Genomic DNA, 18,726 nt, shown 5'->3' with positions numbered 1-18,726 from the left:
ACAGGAAAGCTTTGAGTTTCTCATCATTAAGTGTGATTTGACCTCTAGGTTTTTTGTAGGTATTTTTATCAAGTTGAGAAAGTTGCCCTCTATTCCTATTTTGCTGAGAGTTTTTATCATGAATGGGTGTTAGATTCTGTCAAATGCTTTTCTGCATCTTTTGATATGATCATGTGGTTTTTCTTCTTCAGTATGTTGATGTGATCGATTATATTAACTAATTTTTTTTTTTTAATTTTTTTTTTTAACGTTTATTTATTTTTGAGACAGAGAGAGACAGAGCACGAACGGGGGAGGGTCAGAGAGAGAGGGAGACACAGAATCTGAAACAGGATCCAGGCTCTGAGCTGCCAGCACAGAGCCCGACGCGGGGCTCGAACTCACGGACCGCGAGATCATGACCTGAGCCGAAGTCGGACGCTTAACCGACTGAGCCACCCAGGCGCTCTACTAATTTTTGAATGTAGAATCAGCCTTGCATACCTGAAATAAATCCTATTTGATAATGGCATACAATTCTTTTTATATATTGCTGAATTTGATTTGCTATCATTTTGTTGAGGGTTTTTGCATCTATGTTTACGAGAGATAATGGTCTGTAGTTTTCTTTTCTTGTAATGTCTTTGTCTGGTTTTGATATTGGGGTAATTCTGGCCTCAGAGAATGAGTTAGATAGCATGCACCCTGCTTCTGTCTTCTAGAAGAGATTGTAAAGAATTGGTATAATTTCTTCCTTAAGAATTCACAAGTGAACCCACCTGGACCTGGTGCTTTTTAATTTGGAAGAGTATTAATTATTGATTCAATTTGTAATAGATATAGGCCTATCCAGATTCTCTACTTTTTCTTGATTTTTATGGTAATATTTAATAATTACTTATTTGCAGAGCTCCAACAAATGGATATCAAGAACCTCTTTTCATGAAAGCATTAATATTTCCCTGATCATATAACCAAATCCTCTATCACATTTGCTTATGGATATATATATATATATATATATATATACATATACATACACACACACATATATATATACATATATATGTGTGTATGTGTATGTATATATATATATGTGTGTGTATATAAATCATATCCATCTTCCAAAAAGGGCTTTGCTCCTTCTGCCAATGTATTGCTTGTTTGCACAGAGCACAACCAAACAACAATGTCTAAAGAATATAATAAATTATATTAATATTAATTCAGTGTTTATTTCAAAAAGTATATAAAGGCATATAAGTTATGGTATTAAAAGTAAGATTCGGAGTTCCATTGCCCTAATATAGCAGATTTCATTTTCCAGTGATGGCCACATTCTTTCCCATCGTAGCCCTTTAATGGACAGGTGAGATTTATATGCTCTCCCCTGAATTTTGGCAAATTTGTGACTATGGTATAAGTGATGCTGTGTGATATTTGAAGCTAATTTAATAAGTTGACAGAGTTTCTACCTGATTCTCTTTTGGGACATTTGCTCTTGGAATCCAGCCACCATGGTATGCTGGAGGCCAGACTACATGTTCCATGTACAGGTGTTCTGATTGACAGCACCAGCTAAGGTCTCAGCCGATAGACAAACTAAACTTCCAGATCTGTGGATAAGTGAGCAGACGATTCTGTCTCCCAGATATTAAGTCACCCCTCAAAGTCTTACCAGCCGATGTTCCAGACATCGTGGAACAGAGAAAAGCTGTGTCCCTGTGACGTTTTTGAATTTCCAACCCCGTCTCCTGTGGGATGCCAGGAATGTGTTTGTATTTCAGACCCTGAGATGTTGCATTACTAAGTAGGTTTGGGATCGAGTGTTAGGCAACAGTAGTAATTAGGACACCTGTTTAATGCTGGTAGAGTGGATATCTTCTGTTGGTCTCTTCATCCCCAAATCTACCTTCTACCCACCTACACTATGCTCTCTTCCCTGTGGATGCTGACCTGCTGACCGGAAACAGGCTCCTGTGCCTTCCAGTCCAACTGGGGACCCCAGGAGTTGAGAGGGAGAGAGAATAGAGAGGTCTGAAGAATTATCCCTCTGGCTTCCTCTCTGAGAAGACAGCTCAGTGCCTTTAGCTCCAGACACTGCTTTCTCAAGATGGCCCACTTTACATGTCTCTCTCCCCTGGGTTTTAATTCAGTATGCATTTAATATTCAATATGCTATCTCCTCTCATTCCTTGCCATCTAGTAGTGGGGTCGGTCATAACCTGTTAATTATTCTTTGTGCTGCCGTGGCATCTATTTCGTGGGCCTTTAACCAGTCCAGTTAAACAAAACCAAACTTCTCATTTCACTGCCTACTTAGATAAGGCCCACACACTGACTTCCTCTGACCACTCCCAAGTTCTGCTCTTACCTGTCAAGAATATGGGACAGCTAAGTTCCCACCAGACATACAGTCCCTAGGGACTACCTTTCAACTAACCAGTTCCCCAGGAGCCTGGGAATCCCGCTTGGCTAATATCTTGAATCCCAGTAAAGATTGGCCCACAGTTCTCTTCCTTTCATTCCCTGCCTGCTGGTTGAGTCCTTGCATCACTCAGCATCCTGCTGGCCCTTCAAGGTAGGCTAGAGTTTCCTCTCTGGGACCTGGGAGTAATAAATTTTATTTTCCCTTGGCATTCTGGTCTCTTGAGTGCCCTTCAGTGTGCTGCATGAGAAACCGTCAACTTAATAACATACAGCAGTGGCACCTGCTGTTACCTCCAGGTTCCTGCATGCATATCATGTGCTCCCTGCACGTGACTTTGTATTTAGTCCTTTTGTTATTCTAAAATTATTCTAAACATGAGCGCACTGTGTATTTCCTGTTGGGAAAGAAAGGTATAGAGCTAATGGATGGTTTAGCTGAATCTTGAATTTTAACCCATCTATAAAGGCAGAAGCCCCTCACCTGAATTTATTTAATGACACTTAAAACTCTGTAATTGTTATTTAAATTCATTCTTTTCTTATTGGCTTATCTTTATGTCCCGCTTTCTTTTAAATGGCTTTCCCACAGTAGACGCTGAGTAAATGTCTGTTGAGTATGTAGATACTTGCCAATCACAAGGTACCCACAAAATAAAATAAATGTAAAGTTAATTAAGTGCCTTTTTTTCTGGGGGCATTCTCTCATGTATCATAACAGACATGGTCTTAAGTTGAAGATGTATTCAAATGGGATAACATAGAAAGTGTGTCCCACTGACTGAGGAAAACTGACTTCAGGAATAGCCCACAATGAGAGTGACCCAGCAATTCCCTACCATGTGTGCAAAGTGCACAACATGCATCAGAGTGAGTCAGGTGACCCCTCTTATTAGACATAGAGCAGGAAATAGATATATATTAACGATGGACTCCAGGCCATAATCTCATTCCCAAGTTAGGTTGGCAATAGGTAGTGGGTCATATATCCTAGTGGACCAGAACTCTCTTGATTTACTCCTGCTTCCAACATACTATTATAGTGTCCCTTTTCAGTCTTTATTATTATTATTTTGAGAGAGACAGAGATAGCACAAGTGGGGGAGAGAGAGAGAGAGAGAGAGAGAGAGAGAGAGAGAATCCTAAGCAGGCTCCACACTGCCAGCACAGAGCCTGATGCAGGGCTTGAACTCACAAACTGTGAGATCATGACCTGAGCTGAAACTAAGAGTCTAAGAGTAAGACGCTTAACCAGCTGAGCCATACAGATGCCCCATTAAATGTGTACTTATCTAGATGATAAATATAGGGTCACTTTAGCTATAAATTTTCATTTGTAGACTGGAGAGTATGGAAAGAGTATGCAGCCTTTTGGAAAAGAAGACAGACCAATTCGTCCTAGAAGGGGAGCAGTCACCACGAAGCCAGAAAGACCAGAGTGGAGGCTCAAAGCAGAATTTCAGTTTTTTGGGTTGGGCCATTATGGTAGAGGTTTGGGCAGCAAGGAGTGTTGGGACATCTTAGTTTTACATTTGGATCAAGAACTGAGCGTTGGGGCACCTGGGTGGCTCAGTTGGTTAAGCTTCTGACTTCAGCTCAGGTCATGATCTTGCCATGAGTTCAAGCCCCACATCGGGCTCTGTGCTGCCAGCTCGGAGCCTGGAGCCTGTTTCAGGTTCTGTGTCACCCTCTCTCTCTCTGTCCCTCTCCCACTTGCACTCTGTCTCTCTATCTCTCTGTCTCAAAAATAAATAAACATAAAAAAAAAAAAGAACTGAGTGTTGACAAAGGAGGCTGGGAGAGGGCACTAACATGGCTCTAAGTATTGGGCATTTTTATAAAGTCCCCACTGTATTGATTCACACAAGTACCTCTAAACTTCCTCTGGGGTGGTGGCCCTAGCAGGCACAACTATCACTTAAACACTGTGAAGACAGAAAGCATCTATTTGGTGAAATTTATCAGAATGACCTACACTTGGTCCACTGCTCTGTAGTGTAGTACCTGGAGACCCCTATCTATCTTCATCTCTAGAAGAGAAATTCTTACTCTTATCGCATTCTTTATCTTTCATGATTATGGACAAAGCTTGACCTTCAAACACATTCATATTAAAATTGCCACAGACCTGGAATCCATTCTTGTTAAGTTAGGTTATTAGGGGTTTTGATTTATATCCTGGAGTGTAGGCCTTTCTTCTAAATATCCCCACACACTAGGTCTAAGGCAACAGACACTGTTTTGCCCCGGCCTCGGAAAGTATAATTGGCCTCGGTCGTAGCTTGGTCCATTGGTACATCCAGCTTTGGGATCAATGAATTTGAAGATAAATGGGAGTAGGTACAACCTAATAGGGCTAACTTCAGTTCGCAATTTTGTTCTTGATGCGTTTTTTGTACAATCGAGAGCAAAGATAAGTAATTCTATAGACTGGCTTATTCATTTACTAGTATTCACAAAGTTATGGAGACTTTGTATAAACTAAATGCACAGATAATGGAGTCACGGTTACAGGCAGCTAGTTACCCTGAACAGAACAGGTTTTGTCACAGTTTGCCAAGACTTCTGGCTCAGGCACTCAGGGAATAGTTAGGTGAGGCCTAGTTTTAAAACTGAGAAAATGTCTATGCATTCGTTTGTGATGGTCCTCAGTAAGAGTATCCTGGACATCAGGGCAATAGAACTGAATTTAATTCCTGGCTTTAGAATTCTTCACAGACTCTTGAACAAGGCCCTTGGCTTCTCTGCATCTGTTGCCTCAATTCAAAAGTTGCTCTGAGAGTTGAATGTGGTCATGCACATGACCACAGCTGGAAAATGCTGTTGCAGGGCTTTAAAGGTTAGTTCAATCTATACACAGTGGTTTCTCTATACAATCTATATACGGTGCTTATTTGTGGTTTTAAATTATGTTGTAGATCATAGGTGAGGAGTTACTTATAACATGTTACGTGTAACCTTACTAGGGCTCTTATGCAGTGACTGACTTACAGTATTTTTGGTAAAGGAAAGAGGGAAGGAAGAAAGGAAGGAATGAAGGAAGGAAAGGAAGGCAAATGTAACCATGATATGATTAAAGAATTTAAAATTACTGAGATGAGTTCCAATCATGGATATGATTAAGTTTGTTATATCTCTGTAGAGTTTGATGATGATTTTTCAGAACCGATGGTCTTTATTCCACATTGTACAAAACACTTACCCAGATTGTGCTCCCAAGCAGGGTTTTATGGAAAGCTTCTTGTTTTTATCTCCAAGAAGATAATCATAAGACAGTACTGTCCTACTGAGCCTGTGTCGTGTCGTAATAATTGCTTCATTAATAAATAGTTGTAGCAAGACAAATTGGAACATCAGCAGCCATTTGACTTGCGAGATCTGATTAAAACTCTAGGAGGTCAACAGAAAATGAAAGAGATAAATATTATTTTTAGGCCCTGATCTGGGAGCTCCTTGAAGCCCATTCATTTTAACAGTTTGCACTGCTCAATGAGTCTGTTTCTAACAAGCGCTGTGTGGTCGCTGGTTCCCAAGCCAACCCACAAAAGCCTTTTTAATGGCTAACACACCTCAAGCAGTCTCTGTGTCTGCAGGGCAGTGTGGTCAAGGTTTCACTGAGGAATGGCAGGAATATGTCTGTCTTTCTAGCTCTGTGAGATAGGGAGTTCCTTTCTGCCTTCTAATACCTTCAGCTTTCATCCAGCCAGGAGGAGGATAAGCGAACCTGGAGGAGGCTTGAAGGCACTGTTTGCTTGGACTGAGTTCAGTGGAGGCATTTCTGGGATGTACAAAAAGGAGGTATTAAGTTAAATGACTCTAACGGACCGTATATAATAATACCGAGACTATTGCTTTTTATTCATCCATTCACTTCTGTTATTTGAAATATTTTATTTTTAAATAATCTCTACACCCAACATGGGACTCACACTTAAAACTTTGAGATCAAGAGTCGGATGCTTTACCGAGTGAGCCAGTCAGGTGCCCCATCCATCGAATCTTTTATGGTTTTGGGGAAACAAATGGACATTTTGAAGAAAAGTCACACACAATATCTAGCATAAATTTTATCGATAATCATGTAATTATACAGCGATACATTAATCATGTAACTTAAGAGCTACTAGAATTCAGCTATTTCAGTGTATAATTATGAATTCACTTCTGCATTTTTCTGAAGGGTCTCCAAAGAAGCTTTCTGTAATGACTCCAACTGCACAAGGAGCAGAAAGTGACCTTTCCCAGCTTCACAGGGAAAAAGTGTCTCTAAGGAACTCCAATTGCGTTTGTCGAACTACAGAGGAGAGGACAGTTCTCTCACCTCCATGTTAGTACTTTCGTCCTGAGTTTCGCCTCTAATCCTGGAATCAGAGAAGTAGATTCTTTATTAGCCTTACTTTCACTTCTTAAACTATTCTACTTTGAAATGAGAATGGTTTTCACTTCTCAGACGCTGTTCCTAGGCTGGGGGCTCACGTGGCAAGGCTGCCATCTAGTGTGCAATAGCCTTCATTACATCCTGTACATCCTGAAGTCGGGGGAGGGGGGCGGCGGTACGGGGCGGGGGTGGGGGGAGTGGGTTGCGGAGAAAGAATCCACAGAATTGCAGTATACACACGTGCGCATACGCTGTCAGCGTCAGCTATATTGGGGGATTTACTGGTGATTTCAAGACAAAAACAGGTCAAATATCACTAACAGAATTACTATTCTTAATCACATTTTTCTGTGACTAAAAATATCTGCAAGCTGCAGCCCTCACATTTGGGGTACTTTGTAGTATCTTGGGAAAAAATACACGCACACATCCTTGGGCTCTGATCTGCGGGAGAAATCGCAATTGCTAAAATTAGATCATGTGTACGGAGATTAGATTCAGCGGAAAATTTCTTGCTTTACTGCTGACTTTCAAACTAATTTAAATAGTTTATCTAAATAATGGTGGTGTCCTTAAGTCCCTTATATCTTGACAAGGTATCAGTGAATTCATGCCAAAGACTTTCATTAGAGAGACTTTTAGGTAAGAGGCAGCACAAGATGGGTTTTTAAAGTCAGACCCCTGGGTTTGAATCCTGGCTACCCAACTCAGTAGCTGGGCAGACTGTGGAAGTGTTACCTTAGTGGCTATGTGCCTCAGTTTTCCCATCTGTGGATTGGAAATACTTACAGAATACTGTAAGAATTGAGAGTTATGACATACACAGGCGTCTAGACCATTTTTTTTTAAAAAATACATTGTATCCTTTATTGAATAAGCAGGGATAGCCAGCATTTGAGTTTGAGAGTCTGCACTGTCTTATTTATAAACATACGTTTGACAGATAATAAGGAAGCAAGCCTAAACCTACCTCCATGTTAATTTTTCTTCTCTGGACATTAGCCAATGAAGGCAGCCTTGCTTTCTGCGCTGCAAACTTGTATTTCAGGGTTCGGTGCAGTAAAGTAGCCAAAAAAGGTAAGGGGGGAATACCTGAAGACATGATTATTATCATAGTTTTTCAAACAGTAGGAAGAAAGCCAATTGGTTTATACTGAAAAGGCTGCTTTTAGAGTTTAGCTCTCTGCACCATTTTATGAATCATATTCAGTGAATCAAAACGAAATGAAATGTCACATCTCACCTGCCTGAGTGATTGAAAAAAAAAAAAGAAAAAAAACAGGAGACCATTTCATAATACATAATGAAACCATAGAATTTATAGATAAGGCATATAGAAACCCAAAGATGCAATAAAGTTAGTGAGTGGTGAAGGCTAACTCCAGAAACCCTTCCCAATACCCAAGATGGACTTCAGACAAAAATAATACAAGGTCACTAAAATGAAATCTTTATTGTTAACTCACTCTTTTTAGTAAGCACTGATGAAGCCAAAAATTTAAAACGTGTGCAGTTTGAAGAAACGACCCCAGCCTCACAAACATTGTTTACTCATGTAATCTCCTAAACTTTGCTCCTCTTAGAAGGTGTAGGAGCTGATATTTACCAGGAATGAGAAGAGAGGCCTGATGTGGGTAAATTACCCCTGCATCTTGGAGGATTGAGCCAGAACCGGAAGCAAGAAGCCCACAAATGCCCTAGAGAAACAATTCCTAAGGATGTACATATTTTTTAATGTGAACGGGAGGAAGGTCCCATGAGCATGGAGAGCAGAAACATTCAAGATTAGAGTTGACAGTCAAGGTGACCACCTTTCATTCTTGGTTTTGTGAGAGCGAATCTCTCAAACAGCCATCCAGATATCTACCTAGACGATCCCCCTCTGTAGCAGATGCCTTGGTCCATGTCGGTTCAGCAGCAGCTGTGGGGGACAGTTTCTGTGCGCGCTGGCTGTGTCCCACCTGGACGCTCCATGGTTCTTATTCAGTGCTCTCTCTAAAACCAAGGGCGCTTGCCCTGAAGTGTGGGGAGATTCATTTCCTCAGGAGAGACCATTATACAAGAAGAGATTGGAATCACTAGAAAAATTCCCCCCCCCGCCCGCACCCATTCTTTGATGGGGTAATTCTGAGGTGCATTTTGCAAGGCTACTCAAAAGGGCTTCAGCAGGACTGAGTCCTAATTACCAAGGGCAATAACCAGTTCTAACAGAAACCTTTTAAAGCTTGTTTCTTGCCTCATTCTCCTTACCTTTCTCTCTCACTTACTAGAATAACTTACACCCTCCCTGCCCATCCCCTACCCCCAACAACAACAACAACAACAACGACAACAAAAACCTCTGGCTGCACTTAATCAAGTCCTTGTCTCAGGTTCTGCTTGTAAACAAACCCAAACTAAAACTCCACTTATGGTTCGGAGAATGTCTGACTCCTTCCTTTCGGCTCCCTCCTCATTGGCCAGGAGAAGGATTCAAGAATCCCTGTTAACTGACTCTGGTTTCCCTGCAGTGACTCTCCAGACATCCAGCACCTCTTGGAAGAAGACAAAAGCCTATGCCCAGCAACACTGACCATCTTTCTTTGCAAAGTTGCAACCCCCTTTTTCAGGATGAGAAGCAAGGGCTAGGGAGAGTTTACTAGGGACCCAACTCTCATCCCTGAAGAGCAACTCCCCAGGGGTCAAGAAAGGCTCTAGGGCTGCCTGCCTAGAACAGAGCCTTGCTGTACATCTTCATGTGCCTGCATCCCAGGATGGTTTCTCTGAATTACTTCACTGTATTGGGAGACTGGGGAAAATATCACGCCGTAGGATGTCCCTTCCCACATCAAGTTCACAATTATTGCCGTTGAACCAAACATTGATTTGAGCAACGAGGACTGTATGTTTGGCTCTGTAAGATCCTCTGAAGCCTAGTCAGAGAGGTTAAAACTCTGGTAGTCATGAACAGTGTTCCTTGTGCATTCAGACAGGTATACTAATATAAGGGACAAAACATGTGCTTAGAGCCAGATAGGGCTGAATTTGAAGACTGACTTAACCATTAACGGGTTATATGTAGTTGGTACTGTGATGGTCCACCCAGAAATCTCTTCAGGAATGAGGGACACTTCCTCCCAGTGACTGAGAGTTTGCCAGCTGAGAGTTTTCAGCTGTCAGCCATCTCTAGAAATTACTCCTGGTAATCCTTTGCCCAAGGTCACTGTGGCAGCTGACCCATATCATCCACTGGCTGACTGACAGAAATATGTAAAGGCCTGGCCATCTACCCCCCAGGTCAAAACAACTATGAAGGGCTCAATTGCAGAACTCCCCTGGGGGTTGGCCAAGGCCCGTTGAATCTTTATCAGAGCTTAGCTCCTCCCTTAGCCCAATCCTCCATTCTTTCCCCCTTTTTGTAGGTGTTGGTCCTGACAATATGCCCTTATCAGTTGTCTGCATGCTAACTGCATTTCAGAGTATGCATCCCAGGACACTAGCTTTGTGGCACTCCATCACTGGGCTTGGTGGAGACAGGTGAGGTTTTTTGAAAACTAATAATGCAGCCCTTGATTGAGACAGGTAAGGTCCTTGGAAAACTTGACAATGCAGCCCTACTTTAAAAAATATTCGTGTTTGGTCAGCATTTACTCCACAAGGATGAGATCAATACCAATGAGGAGTGTTTCATACCCTTGTTTTTGCTTTTCTCTCCTTCAATCCCAGAGGATTTCCCAAGTGATGCTAAGGAATTTAATGTGAATCCTTGGATTAGCTGTCAAAAATTTTTCCACGTACTTAGATAATGTTTCAGTACTGGGTACAGATTGATTCTATATGAAATTGACCATGTATCCTGCCTCTTAATCTATTCTGGGCTTATATGTGTGATCCTGAGAAAGTCATTTAAATTTTATGAGCCTTGGTCATAGCCACAGAATGTTGATAATTGTGTCTTACAGAATTATGGAAAGGGTTCAATTAAATAGTATAATGGCACAAAATAGCTATTCAACACAATCTAGCTTACCTCTCCCCATTTCAGTACTCTGGGCCATTTGTACTTTTTGAGTAAAGTAAGGCATTACAAATTATAATACAAGAACCATGGTTACTGTAGGCAAATTTGGACCTTTTTTTTTTAATGTTTATTTATTATCAAGAGACAGAAAGAGACAGAACATGAGCATGGGAGGGGCAGAGAGAGGGGAATCTGAAGCAGGCTCCAGGCTCTGAGCTGTTACCACAGAACCTGACGTTGGGCTTGAACTCACAAACTGTGAGTACATGGCCTGAGCCAAAGTCGGATGCTTAACTACCTGAGCCACCTAGCCGCCCCCAAATTTGGACCTTAAGTAGACAAGGTCTATTATCTCTTGAGAAATAGGGTCTCCTCCAAGGAGTGAGTCACAAAATCTCCAGAGTGTTCCCTGATTTTCATCATGTCAATGGCCACAGTCCATGCTGAGGTCTTTTCTTTCTCAGCCAATATTTCCTTTTTTGGGTTATGTGTTTTAACAAGAGAGGCCATTTACATCATAGCTGTTTGAGTAGGTCTTCATAATGACCTCTGCTTTTGATGATAATCAAAGCAACTTTATAGAAGGCAATATTTCCCCATATATTGAAGGAATATAAGTGAAGGAATAGGAAGAGTGATGGTAGGAGATAGGACATAGAAACAGAAAAAGGAATTTCTTAAGTTTTTATTTCCATGGAGATACTGCTTGCCATTTTTATTAATCTTAGCATTAACTAATTTCCAGTCTCCATAATAATTACCTATTTCCCTGAATCTCTCTAATCTAAAAAAAAAATTGCTTAGCATAATTCACACAAATCCCACTGTGTGTGCAGTGAGAAATTGCAAACCAATGGAAGAATTAGGACTTCTAGATTCCAATGGTTTAACTAACATATGTTTCTGGGTCCAGACATCCAATCAAAATTTTCAGGGCCATTTTAATAGGGTATGGAATATAGGAGACAATTTATTATCTCTTTGATCTAATAAAAAGGTGCTTTGAATTTTTAATATGTTCTCATTGGGGCACCTGGGTGGCTCAGTCGGTTGGGCATCCGACTTCGGCTCAGGTCATGATCTCGTGGTCTGTGAGTTCGAGCCCTGCATCAGGCTCTGTGCTGACAGCTCGGAGCCTGGAACCTGCTTCGGATTCTGTGTCTCCCTCTCTGTCTGCCCCTCCCCTGCTCATGCTTTGTCTCTCTCTGTCTCAAAAATAAATAAAAACATTAAAAAAAATAAATGTTCTCATAAATTCAGGAATCTATTCAAATAATCATTAATACTGAGAAGAAAAGAGGAAAAATGAGGTTATCACTCAGCCCACAGAGAATGACAGAATAGAGCAAAGTCAAAGGTGAAGGTTAGATGTATGTCCAGATGGAAGCCTGGATTCTTCTCAAATGCCAATTGAATTGCATTTCTTCATCTTTTCTCCTCATTTCCGCCCCCCCTTTCTTTTTCAAATCTGAAATCTTAGCAGTTTTTTTAAAATTCATCATTAAACCATCACACTATTAGGTTTTTTTTAAAAAATTAAAAGTGAGTTGAAGTAGAATCATTCTCATTAATAGACAGACAATATTTTGAAATACAAAGAACTTTCATGTAATGCTGGCATCTTTTGTGTTTATTCCTCTCCTGGCTGAGAGTCACCACCCTCATGACTTAGATACGGTTTCCCATTGTTGTAACTAAGATGGGATGAGACAGAGAGTTCCAGCTTACCAAAACTAACCTGCCTTGTCCTCCAATCCTCACAGACCTGGCTTTTAGTTAATTCTCAGGCTGGAACACAATCTAAATAATCTACAATAAACTATCACTATTCCAATTATGTTAATGGATACTCCTTCTTCCCTTTTTGCCTTATTTAAATTTTCTTTAACCTATACTTCCTCCCATGTGCCTGTCTCTTTGTTCTAATCCTTTACCAAATTTGGTAATTCTGTCTCCTTATCCCACTCAAATAGTCTCCAGTTGACTGCCACTGCCCTAGTTTGGTCCCTGAGTGACCGTTTCCCAGCTAATGGAATAACTTCTTAAAACGTCTCTTTTGTTTCCAGTCCCCAGGCCATGCCTCAATTCCAGTGACATGTAGAAACTTTATTCAACACAGATTTATTCCCTTCCTATTCCTTTTTGCTGTTACTGTCATATATCTACATCTTTATATAACCCCAACAGTAGCTTATAGTAATAGTTCTATGCAAAGAGAAAATATATGCTTATATTTACATGTTTACTTATGTGTAAGTACATTTTATTTATTTTATTTTTTGTTACTTTTTTACATAATTATATTTACTGGTGCTCTTTCCTTCTTTGTGTGGATTCAGGTTACCATATGGTATCATTTTTTTTCAGTCTGAAGGACTTCCTTTAGTATTTCTTGTCATGAAAATCTGTTAGCAATGAATTCTTTCAGTCTTTGTATCTGGATAGACCTTAATTTTGCTTTCATTTTTGAACTATAGTTTTGCTTGTTATAGTTACTGATTGATAGTCTTATTTTTTAAGTACTTTCCGTGTGTCATCCCACTACCTTCTGGCTTCATTTTTTCCTGTCATCTGGTAATTTTAATGTGGTTTTCTTGTTTGTGATGAGTTGGGGGGTGGCATGAATGTGTATTGTAAGCTGCTTTTAAGATTTCCCCTTTGACTTTGTCTATGATATGTCTAGGTGTGGATCTCTTTGTATTTACCTTACTTGAAGTTCATTTAAGCTTTCTGGATATGTAGATTAATGCTTTTTCTTTTTTGGAAACATAATTTTGAAAATGTTTAGCCATAATTGCTTTATTTATTTTTCTGCCCCTTTTCCTCTCTTTCTGAGACTCCTTTACATATATGTTGATATAATTTATGTTGTCCCATGTGTCTGAGGCTCTATTCATTGTGTTCTCATTCTTTTTTCTTTCTGTTCTTCTTTCCGTTTTCTTTGGGTCATTTTTATTGATCCATTTCAGGTTTGCTGATTGTTTCTTCTGTCAGCTCAAATCTTCTGTTGAGCTGTTTTAGTGATTTTTCATTTCAATTATTGTACTTTTCCATACCTGAAATTCTACTTGGGTAATTTGTATAATTCCCCTTTCTTTATTGATATCCTATACTTGTTGATCCACTGTTTATCATGCTGTCCTCTAATTATTAGAACATGGTTTCCTTTTGCTTTTGAATATATGTAATACCTACTTTTCTTTGTCCTCTAAGTCCAACATCTGGGCCCCTTGAGGGAGTTTCTATTGAAACAGAGATCGTGTTTTTCTGTATATTAGTTACGTATTCTTTATTTGCATGCCTTTTATTTTTTGTTGTTGTTGTTGTTGAAAACTGAATGTTTTAGGTAATATATTGCAGTTCTAGATTCTGCTTTCCACCTCTCACCTACTGTAAATGTTGTTAGGGTTTTTTTTTCCACTTGTTTACTTGTTTAGTGATTTTTTTTTCTACACGATTTATGTAGAGTCTATATTCCCTACAGTGTGATGCTGGCTATCTCTGCTAAGTTTTTAAGAAAATGTATTGTTATTTTTATTGTTAAAACTGGCTTCCTATGGGTCATCCCTGGATTAGCGTAGCTTGGTGCTCAAAGATTGGTTAAAGATGTGGTGGGAAATTTCAGTCTTAACATGGTTTATCCAATCCATTTTCTGATTTTAGAGAGACACAAATTTCTAAATGCTTAGAGATATTCATCTATTGCCAAAATAATTGTAAGGGCCCTACTGTGTATCCAACACTCTGCTAAACTGTGGGACTATAACAGTGAATAGGAAAGTCACCATTTCAACTTCATAGAACCTACAATCTCACAGGCATGGCCAAAGAAAGAGAAAAAATATCACAAATATCACAAACATCCCAAAATATCACATATTTGGGAATGGGGAAAATATGAAGAAAGAACAAGATAAACTTATTTTTTCTCTTCTCAAAAACTTGGCTGTGTTGGCCATTTCAAAATTATTTTCCCCTAAATACAGTTCAAGACACCTGGTGAGGTTCTGAAATACCTAAAGCAATGGTTAGAGTTGCAAAGGGGAATCGTGGTACTTCCTCATTTCTTATCCTGTGATAGCAGAAAAAGAAAGTGAAGAAGGGAATGTAGTCATCTGTTTCATTTATGTCCACAACAAGCCTCACCATCTTCAGTAAGTAACCTCCTTCAGTGCTTATGAAATGGTTGCAAGGATTCTGATCAAAAGACTGATTTCATTTCCTTGTAATCAGACAAGGTATTTTACTGTAACAATTAAAAACTAAGTAGCTCTTCTTTGATTATTGGTATTCAGTTTGGCCTAGAAAATAATTAGAAACTTATCAATCTCTAATCCATGAGGATGCAAAACTCCTGATAAATGCAAAGTAGTAGCTCTGACCTATGCGTGTTGGAATTTTCAAAATTATAATGAATGGGCTTGATTGAGGTATCAAATGTGGTTTTTATAATGCAATTTATTTCTGTATGGTTGCTTTCAGGGACACACATCACAAATCACTATACAAATCATTGCATTCTATCCAGCAAATACAGTTCCTAGCTATAAATATGGCATTGCATATATCAAGAAACTACAGTGTCAAGGAGCCAAAAAATGACTTTGAACAAGAATGTCACAGAGTATGGCATATTTTAGACGCATTGAGTTGATTTGGTTGTTTTATTATAGAGGCTATGAGGTATTACAGATCAGAGAGAAAGATTTAGATTTTGAAGTGATGAATTATATAGTTATTCTCCCCCAAATACAGATAGTTATATTGTTTCCCATTTTCCAAGCAAAACAAGAAAAAGATACTCATAGAAATGAACTGAAAGGGAGGTTGCTCTTGCTTTCAAAGATTTATTTTTCCATTTACATGCGATTTGTCCATTCCCCAACCCCCCCTCCCCCCCAAAAATATGCAAGAAAACTTTAGCTGCAGGAGAGGCAGTCTTGCTCAAGGAATAATTCTCTAGCTTCATTGTGGAGGAACCCTTCAGCTGGTAGAAAAACCACATTTTTGCTCCTAAGTAAAATGATTTGGCTACGAAGCATAATGAATGGTAATTTTCAAAAGCAGTATGATTTTCAAAACAAACTTCACAATACTGTATTCAAGAGGTTTCTTTGTGCTGTAATTAATGGAAACAACTTCACCAGCTGAGCCTGTGAGTCCCCAAGGACACCGTCGTTTTATCTCGGGACTCAGAGAAAAGTTTCGATAGGTGGTCTGCAGGTATCAGTCTGGTGCAGGAGCAGGAGGAGCCTTAGCTGGAAATTAGATCCAGCTCCTCCCGGAGCAGAAGCGATGCTGGCAGTTTAGAAATGGAGGAATGCATTTGTGTGTGTGTTGCTGGAGAAGAGGGTGCCAAGAGAATTTCTGGCTGACCCTGCAATTGTGTGCACAATCTTCGGTACTTCCGTCCTCAGTCACACTTGTGGTAAAAACAATGACCCGGGAACGTGTATGAGTTTTCTATTGCCATGTCACAAAATATCACAAATTTAGCAACTTAAAACAACATGCATTAATTATCTCACAGTTTCTGTGGGTCAGGAGTCCAGGCACAGCTAAAATGGTCTTTTGCTCAGGGTATCAAGCAATCAAGGTGTTGACTGGGATGCATCCCTTTCTAGAGCTTTGGTCCTTCTTCAAAGGCCATGGGATGGTCAGCAGAATTTAGTTCCTTACGTTTGAAGGTCTGAGGTCCCTCAGACCTGAGTCTGAATGCTGAGGCCACCCAGCATTCTCTGCCACATAGCCTCTCTACAAAGTGACAGTTTGCTTCTTCAAGACCAACAGGGAGCGTGTCTGCTGCTGCTTTTTTCTTACTCTTAGACCCTCTTTTGAAGGGTCTAGATTGGGCCAGGATCACTGAGGATAATCTCACTTTTGATGTTCTCAAAATCAATGCACCTGAGATCTGACGTATACCTAAAAATCTCAGATTTGTTGGCATATAGTGCCAACTAATTGTGCAGTGACATCCATCATATTCACTGGACCCACCCATGCTCAAGGGGAAGGGATTATATAGGGCATATTAAGGATTAGAAGTCTTGGGGCAGTCTTGTAATTCTGCCTACCATAGGACCCAAGATAAAGAAGCAGGGTAAATCACCAAAACTGAGGAGGAATGAAGGAGGTAAACACCAAAATATGGCAGAAAGAGACCTCTTATTGGATCCCAGGGCTTGATTTGAACAGCTTCCTGAAATAGTAACTCAGAAAAGCCAAGACTATGGGAAGCTTCGCCTTGGAAATTTAGAATAGAACAAAAGCATTAAGGTCATTAGGAATAGCTATAATTCATAGAGGAAGGGTCTGTTGTTTTATCCTGTCTTGAAATGGTAGTGATGTGAGGTCAACATAAGAGTATCGTGGACATATATGACTAAGAAAAAGTAAGGAAAATATTTAGTTTTAAGCCTTGTTAAGAGTTAAGGGTGGATATTCAGTACCATATTGCAGGCTATCTCATAAAAGCTAAACCAGAGAATGGGGCTAAAGCTTAGGGTCTAAGTAGAACCTTCTAACCTCTGACTATTTCTTCCCTACTCTCAGTTTCAAATCTAAAAATCTGAGACACATATGATCAGGCAAATCTGAGAAAAGAGAGGGAGAGGGAGAGAGAGAGAGAGAGAGAGAGAGAGAGAATGGGCAAGTGAGTACTCAGCCCTAGAAGGACTCTGAATTTACTCAGCCTGCCACATGGAATATAAAAGGAAGTTCAAAAGATAACTGGCTTGTCCCATGGACCAGTTTTTCTCTAAGGGTGAAGTTGGAAGGTCAAGATAAAGGGTGAAAGCTGGGCTCATACAATTAAGTGGTAGCTGCCTTGTCCTTTATATATATGACCTGATCCAATGAATATCCTGGGTTATGACCAATCATAGCCTCTTTTGATGTTAGCAGATGTGAGGAAATTTGTTTGCAGAAGAGTTTTGCTCCCTCTAGATTAATGTGGAGGGCCTATAGATGCTATAATTAATGAGCCTTTTTTTTTTTTTTTTTTTTTTTGGAAGCTGGCATAAGGAGAACCACGAACATGCCTTTGGGTGGCAAAGAACAGATCAGGCCACTTTCAGGAGCAGTGGAGTTGGGCAATAGGCTGTTTATGCTAGTACTTAGATTTGATTTATTGTTTATTTTTTGCTTTTGACCTGGTGGGCACCAGGTAAAGGAGCAGTAGACTCTTTGCAAGCTCCACTAATTACCAGAAGGTTGTCTTCATTGTACTGTCTGCTCTGGTTGTCACTGGTTCATCCTATAGTGGAACTCAGGGGTCTGAGCTCAATTCTCTAATACCCAGTTTTGATTCCCTGATATTAGACATTGTATGGTGTGTTAGGCATTAAAATCATAACACTGTGATGCATACAAATTATGTTGTCATTTTCAGAGTGCTGCACTTAGTTTAATTACAATGTTGTTTTTGCTTTTATTGGTGCTTTAAAATGTCTCTTGCAGTTATCTTAAAAATATATAAAATGCTTATTTTTCAGAGTGTAAAATGTACTCTAGAATCTCTAGGATCTTTGAGAAATGTTACAGTGTGAAGAGGTAAATACCCACAATATGCAGTCTTAACACCTTTTAACCCTTTTACACTTTTCATTAAAAACACAATTTATTAGTCAATGATCAAATAATAACCTTGGCTCAAATTTGCCAAATTAGCTGCTTGCTGGGGTCAGGCGTGTGTGTGTCTTTGACTAGTGGGACAGAGCTTTGGTTCATGATAGTAATTGGAAGGAGCCACTAATAAATATAAAAAGTTGTGCGCATCTTTGCTTATTTCCTTTAGGACGTATTGCAGGAACTAGAATCCTGGGTCAAATGGTAGGAAGCTATTTACACCTCTTGATAACGTTTCTGTGACAGCCAGTTCCATGTGTCAAGCTACCTGGGCTATAGTGCCCAGTTACTCAATCAAACTCTAATATAGGTGTTG

Source organism: Prionailurus bengalensis, chromosome C2 (assembly GCF_016509475.1).
Source record: "Prionailurus bengalensis isolate Pbe53 chromosome C2, Fcat_Pben_1.1_paternal_pri, whole genome shotgun sequence".
Lineage (NCBI taxonomy): Eukaryota > Metazoa > Chordata > Mammalia > Carnivora > Felidae > Prionailurus > Prionailurus bengalensis.
The sequence above is the reverse complement of the archived record's forward strand: the minus strand, read 5'-3'. Positions refer to the sequence as shown.